We start from the raw sequence: 10,440 nt of genomic DNA on the forward strand, positions 1-10,440 counted from the left end.
TTTGGAAAGGGTCCCGGCGCACTAGCTGTTCCGAGTGACGCTGGGGGACACGCACCCATGTGGAAGAAGAAATCTATATTTTGGGACCTACCCTACTGGAAAGACCTAGAGGTCCGCTCTTCGATCGACGTGATGCACGTGACGAAGAACCTTTGCGTGAATCTGCTAGGCTTCTTGGGCGTGTATGGGAAGACAAAAGATACAGCTGAGGCACGGGAGGACCTACAACGTTTGCACGAAAAAGACGGCATGCCTCCAAAGCAGTATGAAGGTCCTGCCAGCTATGCTCTTACCAAAGAAGAGAAGGAAATCTTCTTTGAATGCCTGCTTAGTATGAAGGTCCCGACTGGCTTCTCGTCTAATATAAAAGGAATAATAAATATGGCAGAGAAAAAGTTTCAGAACCTAAAGTCTCATGACTGCCACGTGATTATGACGCAACTGCTTCCGGTTGCATTGAGGGGGCTTCTACCGGAAAACGTCCGATTAGCCATTGTGAAGCTATGTGCATTCCTCAATGCAATCTCTCAGAAGGTGATCGATCCAGAAATCATACCAAGGCTAAGGAGTGATGTGGTGCAATGTCTTGTCAGTTTCGAGCTGGTGTTCCCACCATCCTTCTTCAATATCATGACGCACGTCCTAGTTCATCTAGTTGACGAGATTGTCATTCTGGGCCCCGTATTTCTACACAATATGTACCCCTTTGAGAGGTTCATGGGAGTCCTAAAGAAATATGTCCGTAACCGCGCTAGGCCAGAAGGAAGCATCTCCATGGGCCATCAAACAGAGGATGTCATCGGGTTTTGTGTTGACTTCATTCCTGGCCTTAAGAAGATAGGTCTCCCTAAATCGCGGTATGAGGGGAGACTGACTGGAAAAGGCACGCTTGGAAGGGACTCAATAATATGCAGGGACGGATATTCTTGGTCTCAAGCACACTACACAGTTCTACAGAACTCTACCTTGGTGACCCCGTATGTCGATGAACACAAGAACAGTCTGCGCTCCAAACACCCGGAGCAGTGCGACGACTGGATTACATGTGAACACATCAGGACTTTCAGCAGTTGGTTGGAAGCACGTATCAGAGGTGACAACACTTTTGTGATGAGCTGTACTTGTTGTCCAGGGGACCATCTTTGACTGTATTGATTTGGAAAGGATACGAGATAAATGGGAATACATTTTACACGATTGACCAAGATCAAAAGAGCACCAACCAAAACAGCGGTGTCCGCTTTGATGCAACAACCGAGAGGGGAAAGGACACATATTATGGTTACATAGTGGACATATGGGAACTTGACTACGGAGTAGATTTTAAGGTCCCTTTGTTTAAGTGCAAATGGGTCAATCTGTCAGGAGGCGGGGTACAGGTAGACCCACAGTACGGAATGACAACAGTGGATATGAAAAATCTTGGGTACACTGACGAACCGTTCGTCCTAGCCAATGATGTGGCACAGGTTATCTATGTGAAGGACATGTCTACCAGACCGAGAAAGAGAAAAGATAAGGAAGCGAATACATCATACGATGAGCCAAAGCGCCACATAGTTCTTTCAGGAAAAAGGGACATCGTGGGAGTGGAGGACAAGACAGACATGTCTGAAGATTATGAAAAGTTTCATGAAATTCCTCCCTTCAAAGTCAAGGCTGACCCCAGCATCCTGATAAACGATGAAGATTATCCATGGTTACGGCGCAATAAGCAAATGACACAAGCGAAGAAAAAGTGAAGACTTTCTCCCGCAACTATTATGATGATACCATGCCAACTTTGTAACTGACGAGTATGATACCATTGTCCGTTTTGTACATGCACATGCTATGTGGGTCAATTTATGATACCATGCCAACTTTCAACTTTTTCAGAGTTCATTTGAAATGCTTTAATGTCTTATGGTTCGGCCCTCGTAATAATTAAAAATAGCAACAATAAGTATTTTGTTGTAAGTAGAAACAAAATAAAATAAATAAAGCAAGAAAGAAAACAAAAAAACAAAAAAAGTGTTTTCAAATTTGAAAACTAATGGCACTAACAGAAAGTTTATAATTTTCCTAAAACTAAAAGCAAAAACAATTAAAAAATAAAGCAAAAAACAAAAGAAAATAAATAATGCAGAAAACAAAAGAAAAAACAACAATAAGTATTTTGTTGTAAGTAGAAACAAAATAAAATAAATAAAGCAAGAAAGAGAACAAAAAACAAAAAAAGTGTTTTCAAATTTGAAAACTAATGGCACTAACAGAAAGTTTATAATTTTCCTAAAACTAAAAGCAAAAACAATTAAAAAATAAAGCAAAAAACAAAAGAAAATAAATAATGCAGAAAACAAAAGAAAAAAACTGGAAAAAAATAAATATAGCAACAATAAGTAAAGAAAACAAAAAAACAAAAAAAATGCCTCCTACTGGGCCCCCACGGCCTGAATACGACTAGAAACCCTACTATGGGCCAGGATTCAGGCCCGCAGTAGGCCCAGAAGGCCCATCAGGCAAAGCAATAGCAAGTAGGCCCGAAAGCCTGCGGTGGAGAGGAGCTCGAGAGGGGTGCGGCAGTTGGGCTTATAAACCACTGCGCGCCCCTCTCGACTAGCGAGGTGGGACTAAACTTTGGCCCCGAGGCGGGCAGCACAGAGGCCTTTGGTCCCGGTTGGTGGCACCAACCGGGACTAAAGGGGGGGCATTAGTCCCGGTTGGTGCCACCAACCGGGACCAAAGGCCGCCGGTTCCCGCCCTTTGGGCTGCCGAAAAAGAGGCCTTTGGTCCCGGTTGGTGGCACCAACCGGGACTAAAGGGGGGCATTAGTCCCGGTTGGAGTCACGAACCGGGACCAATGCCCTTCGTATATATACAGCACTTAGCAGTTTTCGCCAAAATCCATCTGTTTCTTCTCGCCCCGACGCCTTCTGCTCCTCGTCGCCGTCGCCGCCGAGCCCTGCCCCGACGCCGTCAGGCTGGTCCACCTCGCCGTCGCCGCCGCCGAGCCACTGCCCCGACACCGTCACCGCGCCCGCCGCCCCTGCCGGCCCCGACCCCGTCGCCGTCGCCGCGCGCGCCGCCCCTACCCCGACCCCGTCGCCCTCGCCGTCCCCGCGCGCGCCGCCCCTGCCCCGACCCCGTCGCCGTCGCCGCGCGCGCCTCCCGTTCCCCGACCCCGTCGCCGTCGCCCCGACCACACGCCGCCGCCTTCAGTCCGGCCGCCGGCGCCCTTTCCTCTTATTTTTTTGTGCATTTTATGTATATGTTCTCTGTGTATATATGTATATGTTTTCAGTGTATATATGTTCATATATGCAAAAGTTAGATTTTAGAAAAACTTTAGGATATATGCATTTTTTCTGTTGATGATATGATGATGTTTTTTTTCATATATGCATTTTTTCATATATATATATATATATATATATATATATATATTATATTTTTAAGTTGTTAGTAGATATCGATTTTAGGTTAGTGCATTTTATCACTGATTTTAGGTTAGTTGATCAATTTAGTGCATTTTACGTTTGTTGCATTTTAGGATAGTGCATTTTATGTTAGTGGAGAGGAAAAAGTAAAATAAGGAAAAGGAAAATAAGTAGAGAAAGAAGGAGAAGAAGAAGGAGAAGACGAGGAGAGGAAGAAGAGAAAGAAGAAGAAAAAAAGAGGAGAAGAAGAAGGAATAGAGGAGCTTCTTCTCCTTTTTTTCTCCTCTTTTTTTTCTTCTTCTTCTTAATTTTTATCGGGAACGAGGGTGTCGAGGATCGCCGAGGGGTCGAGGGTCGGGAACTAGGGTAGAGGGTCGAGGGTCGTTAAGGGGTCAAGGGTCGAGGGTTTCAGGGTCGAGGGTTCGAGGTTTCTAGGGTCGAGGGATCGAGAGGGTCGAAGGAAGAAAAGAGGAAGAAGGAAGAAAGAACAAGAAAAAGAATGAGAGGAAAAAGGAAAATAAGAAGATGAAGAAGAGGAGAGGAAGAAGAGGAGAAATAAATAAGAAGAGGAAAAAAGAAGAAAAAGAAGAGGAGAAGAAGAAAGGAATAGAGGAGAAGAAGAAAAAATAGAAAAAAATTCTATTTTTTCTTCTTCTCCTCTATTCCTTTCTTCTTCTCCTCTTTTTTTCTTCTTCTTCCTTCTTCCTTCTTCCTCTTTTCTTCCTTTTCCTTAATTATTTTCCTTTCTCGTCGTTGTCGCGTCGTTGTCGATATAACCCCCTCGAGATAACTTCGACATGAGGGGCGGTCGATATAAATACCCCCCCCTCGGCCCTCTCGCTCGACCAAAACTCTCGAGGACACCCAAACCCTAGAGAGAAAACGATGTTGGTCTCCTACCCCCTCCCGCCGCGCCCCTACCCGACAAATTAACTCTCTCGAAGCGTTGTTGTGTCGAGGCGACCCCAAACCCTAGAGAAGCAGCGTCGAGGCCACTAACATGATTCCTTATTGTGATTAGCTGGCTAGTTCTACGTTTGCCATCTGTACCATATATAAACATGTTGTAAATATTTGCAGAAACTATGGAGCACTGCCGAGACGAAGAAACAGAAGCGATATTGAGGGACATAATCGCAAATGGAAGGGATGAAGTTGCGTCATTTCTCCTCGACTCCGTTGGTCAGCTGGAAGAACGGGGTGAAGAAGAGGGCTATGTTCATGATGGCTTCGGCCCATTAATGCCGGTACAAGAACAGGACTATGTTCATGATGGCTCCGATGACACAATGGAGGAACAAGAAGGAGACCGTGCTGACTGCTCCGGTGACCGAACCGATCCCGGCCAGGTATATATATATTAGTTAAGCCCGTGCTGACTAGTTAATTGATGCTTCCATTGTTTTGGTATATGTACACATATTAATTACTCTCGTCTTTCTTCCTTATAATTTCTAGCCCTCCGGATCGAGCACAACTTCGGTAAGGAGACGAGCCCGAAGAAAAGTTGAGCTCGGATGAAAAGTTTGAGATCATAGAAATCGCGCCCGACGGCGAACCGATTGAACCCATCCGGACAAGGAAGGCATTTTCTTCTCAGTGCGGGGTTCTTGTTAGGGACAAGATCCCGATCAGCATCCAGCAATGGTATAAGCCTAAGGAGGAAGACCCTGAGGTGTCTTATGTCAATGATATGCAGAAAGAAGATCTTTGGACTCAGCTGAAGGCAAATTTCACCCTACCGCCAGAGGAGGATCCGGAGAAGCCAGTTAAAGAGGAATTAATCAAGTCTTGTGCTCTTAAGAAGATGGCAACCCTAATGAGGAGGTGGAGGAAAGAGCTGAACCAGTTTGTCAAAAATAAAAAGACACCAGAATTCATCGGCAAATATGAGAAGATCAAAGATCACTGGCCCGCATTTGTGGCCCACAAGACATCGGAAAAGAGTAAGAAGATGTCGGAGACAAACAAGAAAAATGCTGCGAAGAAGACGCTTCACCATCGCACGGGGTCAGGTGGCTACCTGCAAGCCCGGCCTAAGTGGTCCAAGGCTGAGAATGATCTGCTTGAAAAAGGGATCGAACCAGAGACAATGAGATGGCCAGACCGTTGCCGGACTTGGTTCTTCGGGTCTGGCGGAACCTTGGACCCTGTAACAGGGTTTTGCCAGTGGACGGACGAGCAACTGGAAATACCAGTCAAGAACCTTCGACACTATATCGATGCAGCGCAGCGAGGGACGTTCCTTCCAAACAGGGAGAAGGACGAGCTCACAATGGCCCTTGGGAATCCTGAGCACCCTGGACGGACACGAGGCACGCCAGGCTCCATTCCGTGGAAGGTTGGTTTTCCGGACGCAGGGGGTTACAAAACCCACGAGAGGAGGAAGAAACTGGAGCAGGACCAACTGCAGGCGCTGCACGAAAGGGTAATGGGGCTAGAGGATCGAGAAGAGGAACGAGAAGCAGCAGATCGCAGCAAACGACCTGCCGAAGCTTCCCCCGAAGCTACCCCGCCATCTCAGCGGAGAAGCAGCGTGGCTTCCACCGAGCTGCTTCAGCCGGAGCATGTCTTGACGGCTCCTGCCAGCTATCCCGTGGATGGTATCACGGAGTCTCAAAATTGCCACATGATGGCGCGATGGATGACTTTGAAGGTCAAGGCGGCTGTTGGCCAAGTTTATCCTAGTGGACCCGGCACAACTTATCACTGCCAGCCGATTCCAAAAGGATATGCTAAGGTGATGGTGGATGAAATAACGGAGGGATTTGAGGACCTCGTGCTTGACCACCCTACCGGTGAAGGGGAGACTAGGCTGGGTTCTGCTCTGAAGACTCCATGCCTATGGAAGAAGGAGCTCATCAACCTTCTGAACTGGACGCCTCCGCCTCCTCCTCCTGCTCCGGCGAGTCAGGGCACTCCGCCTCCTCCACCGCCTCCTCCTCCGGCGAGTGACGATCAGGGCACGCGTGGCGGCACTCCGCCTCCTTCTCCGGCGCATGGCGGCACTCCGCCTCCTTCTCCGCCTGCGCCGGCGCTCCCGAGCAGCCAGCAGCATCCTCCTTCTCCGCCTCGCCAGCAAGGGCGGAAGAGACCCGCCGCCGCCCCGGCTGCTCCGGCGCGTCGTACTCCTTCTCCTCCGCCTCGTAAGCAAGCACGAAAGAAGACAGACGCCGCAGCCGCTCCGTCTGCTCCGGCGTCTAGCAGCACAACCAGAGGCGGGAGGCAATACAAATACGGTCCATCATCTCTCAAGCCTCTAGAGAAGTTACCGTACGAGAGGTCCGAGGAGGAAAACGATACGATTGTGCGGACCCACGTGAAGGAGTTCTTTGAAGGGGTGAAAGCAAAGAGACATCCACCTCCGGAGGAGAAGGTAGATCCGGTGAAAGCAAAGCGCACTATCGATGCCCTGAGGAAACCACCAAAGTCTCCGCCGAGAACCAACTATGAGCGCATTACTGAACAGACATATCTCCAAGCCCAGCGGTCGGGAACTACTGTCAGTGCTAAAAGGTCAAAAGAACGAGCAAAGGGGAAAAAATTGCCCAGCTCGGCGAACAAGCACAGCAATCGTGCCCCCCGCTCAATGTGTCTAATGCTCCGGGGACGGTGGCCGGTTATGGCAATCTTGACGATTACCTGCCTGACGATGCACTTCCTGATTTCTTGGAGGTGGACGGACACAGATACGAGTACGGGAAGCCTCTCGTCAAAGATGAAAAATCTCTGACAACAATGATGCGAAGATTCCATAATTGGTACATGGAAACCTGCAGAGAGTCTGAGGGTAAGAATGCTTTGTATCTGCATATTAAAGAGGAGCACGATCTCGTTGCAAATGATCTGTTGACTGTTCCATTTGAGGAGTTCTTCGAGTTCTTCAATCAAAAGGCCCTCGATAAATTAATGGTCTTTTGCTACTGCCTGTAAGTACTATTTCTGTCATTAAGTCTCTATATATAGCTCGGCTCTTTCATTGCATGTATTTATAATTAATTATCCTCAATATATTATGCAGATTGAAGATCGTCGAGTGCAAAAAACAAGAAATTTATGATATTGGGTTCATTAACACAAATATCATAGATGTATTTCTGGTTGAAAAGAACGTCAAAGAGGCCGAGGACAACTTGCTACAATCGTTGATCAAAAATCAAAACAAAGATACCATACTCTTTCCTTACAACGGCCCGTGAGTGTTACTGTCGTGTGCATATTCGGTTTCCCTTATTACTCAAGCGAGCTTATAGTAATGTAATTGATGAGTTATGCATGCGTGCGCAGGTACCACTATATTCTTCTGGAGATTAAGCTTGAGCGTGGACTAGTAACCGTCTTAGACTCGAGACGGAAAGATCCCAAATCCTATGCGGACATCACTGAAATGCTCAGCAAGTAAGTTCAATCGATCATTATCGCACCATATCGGCAACTTTTTGTTCATTTCCTGATATCTCAAGTAATAATAATTATTTTCTTTGTCTTGCAGGGTTTGGAAACAGTTCACCGCAGAAGCTCCGGGACTGCCGAAGGAGCTGACATATAAATACCCGAAAGTAAGTACTACTGGCTAGCTAGTTGCGCGCATCTCCCGTTGATTCTATAGCTATACTTTCATCAATGCCATTTATAATGCTTCATTATCAGTTTGATTGACCTCTATTTCTCGTAAAGTGCTTGTGGCAGGAGGAAGGGAATGATTTCTGTGGATACTACGTGTGCGAGTTCATCCACACCGCGACTTTGAAAAACAAGCGGGGCTACTCTAGAAGACAATATGAAGTGCGTAAGCAATAATATTCACAATTTCATTTTATTACACCATCATTTCTGTTGAGTTTCATTCATATATATGTATTAATTAACCCCCTTCTTCAAATTAGACGTGGCAGATGCGGGATGAACTCCTAGAACCAGATCGCATGAAAGCAATTCAAGAGGAATTGGCGGGATTCTTTCTTGACCACGTCATCAGTAAAGCCGGAGAATACCATGTGGAAATTGATTTCAAATGCTAGGGGTTTGTAATTAAGAGATCTTATACATATTGTACATGTATGTAGCCAGTAGCGTCGGATACATGATACGAAAACTTGTTGTTCGACCAATCTCTCGGAGAAGGAGAGGTCGATCGATCACTTCTCTCGGTATGCATGACGAACTTCTGTACTGAATGGTTCTCTCGATCACTTATGTATATATAGTACGTAGCGTCGACCAAGCACGGACATAAGAGAGGACACTTCTCTCTATTAATTAGCTAGCTAACACAATATATGAAACACCTAAATTAACCCCCAAAACCCCCAACCTCCCCTCCTTTCAAAAAAAAACAAAAACCCCAGCCACTGGAATGCTGACGCGTGGATGCCTTTTGGTCCCGGTTGGAGCCACCAACCGGGACCAAAGGCCCCCTCACTGGGCTCGGCGCACAGGGCCACGTGGAGGCACATTGGTCCCGGTTCTGGTTTGAACCGGGACTAATGGGTGGAGGTATTAGTAACGGCCCATTAATCCCGGTTTATAAACCGGGACTAAAGGCCCTTATGAACCGGGACTATTAGGTGTTTTTCTACTAGTGCACCCCCACCCCCACGCCCAAATTATCGCCGGCAGGCCCCCAAGAGGCACTATTTTTTTTTGCCTAAAAGCGCCCTTGGGGTGCCGAACGGCTGGAGATGCTCTTAGATTTTCTCCCCACATTGTTGGTGACAAGTGATACCTATGATTCAGAATTTAGGGCAACTTAGAGCTTAATCCGTGGGGAAAACAGGATACATGGCCGTCTGCACATGAGGATTCCATTTTCGTTGAACAACTATGAGATCTGTTGTTGCTTCGCACGAATTTGGACAGTTGAATGTGTGTGTTTGCAGGCTGGAGAGAGAAGGAGCAGAGGAAGAAGACAGTGAGTGTTTCTCATTTTCTTTCGTTCGGTTCATTTACCCGATGGGGCCAACAGTATACATTATGAAGGAAAAATGCTCATCGATTCGTTCTTCTGCTCTGAGGTGGCATCCATTTTCATGATTACGGCATGGTCTCCTTTCGCCATTCTTCTTTTCTGCATCAAACCCATTGGTTTGTGTATGATCTCTATTCATAGTTGGTTTTCATTTAAGGTGAGCATAGTTGGTTTCTGGATGTTAAGTCGATGGAAACAATGCGTTGTCCATTTATGCAAAGATATATATAGTAGCATATGCTATTGGTGTGCAACATGGTTTATTAGTAAGAGAAGTGCAAATTCTACTGCTGCTCGGATTGTGTCACACCATCTTAGTTTTGAATATGTAGCTTCCCAGTCTTGTGTGTAGATGTGTAGAAATTGTTTCATATCGAGCAGGCAACTATTCATCATCTTCTAATTGCCATTAATGACTTAGTGTCATGTCTGATGGCTTGTGACCCTAGAAGCCTTGATCTCATGTTCCTATGGCCACAATAATTCAAACATAGAACGCACACACTTGTGAGGTGCTTTTGTTTGAGCAATTTTGTAGACAGGCTAAAAGTTGTTGTCCTGAATAGAGAGTATATAGCAAAAAAAAAAAATACCACATTACGGGCTAGGTCCACGAAAAACTACCACTTTTTCTTGATGTTTCAAAAACCTACCATCAAATTGGTTGGTTGTTCCAAAAAAAACCAAATGACCATGTGATTAGAATTGATCCGGTTTATGATAGGTCGGGCCCGCTCCTAACCAAACCATCTGTTGAATGTTTGTTTGACCGTTAGCTTACAAGTGGGGCCAACATGTAAGTCCTCGCTTCTTCTTCCCCCCCCCCCCCCCCGAGACAGCCCTGGGCCCTCTGCTGCCGCTGCCCTCGCTGGCCTCCAGCCGCACGCGTGCACGCCGCCGAGATGCTGCGTGCCTTGGGCCTTGTTGCCGCCGCCCTCGCCGGCCTCCAGGAGCTAGAGAGCCACCACGGGCAGTTTCCGACGCGGTGCTCCGACCAGCTGGTGCTCCGGCGCTCCGACGCGGACGAGCTCCTCGCGAGTTCCCTCCTCCTCG

This window comes from Triticum aestivum, chromosome 3B (assembly GCF_018294505.1).
Source record: "Triticum aestivum cultivar Chinese Spring chromosome 3B, IWGSC CS RefSeq v2.1, whole genome shotgun sequence".
Taxonomy (NCBI): domain Eukaryota; kingdom Viridiplantae; phylum Streptophyta; class Magnoliopsida; order Poales; family Poaceae; genus Triticum; species Triticum aestivum.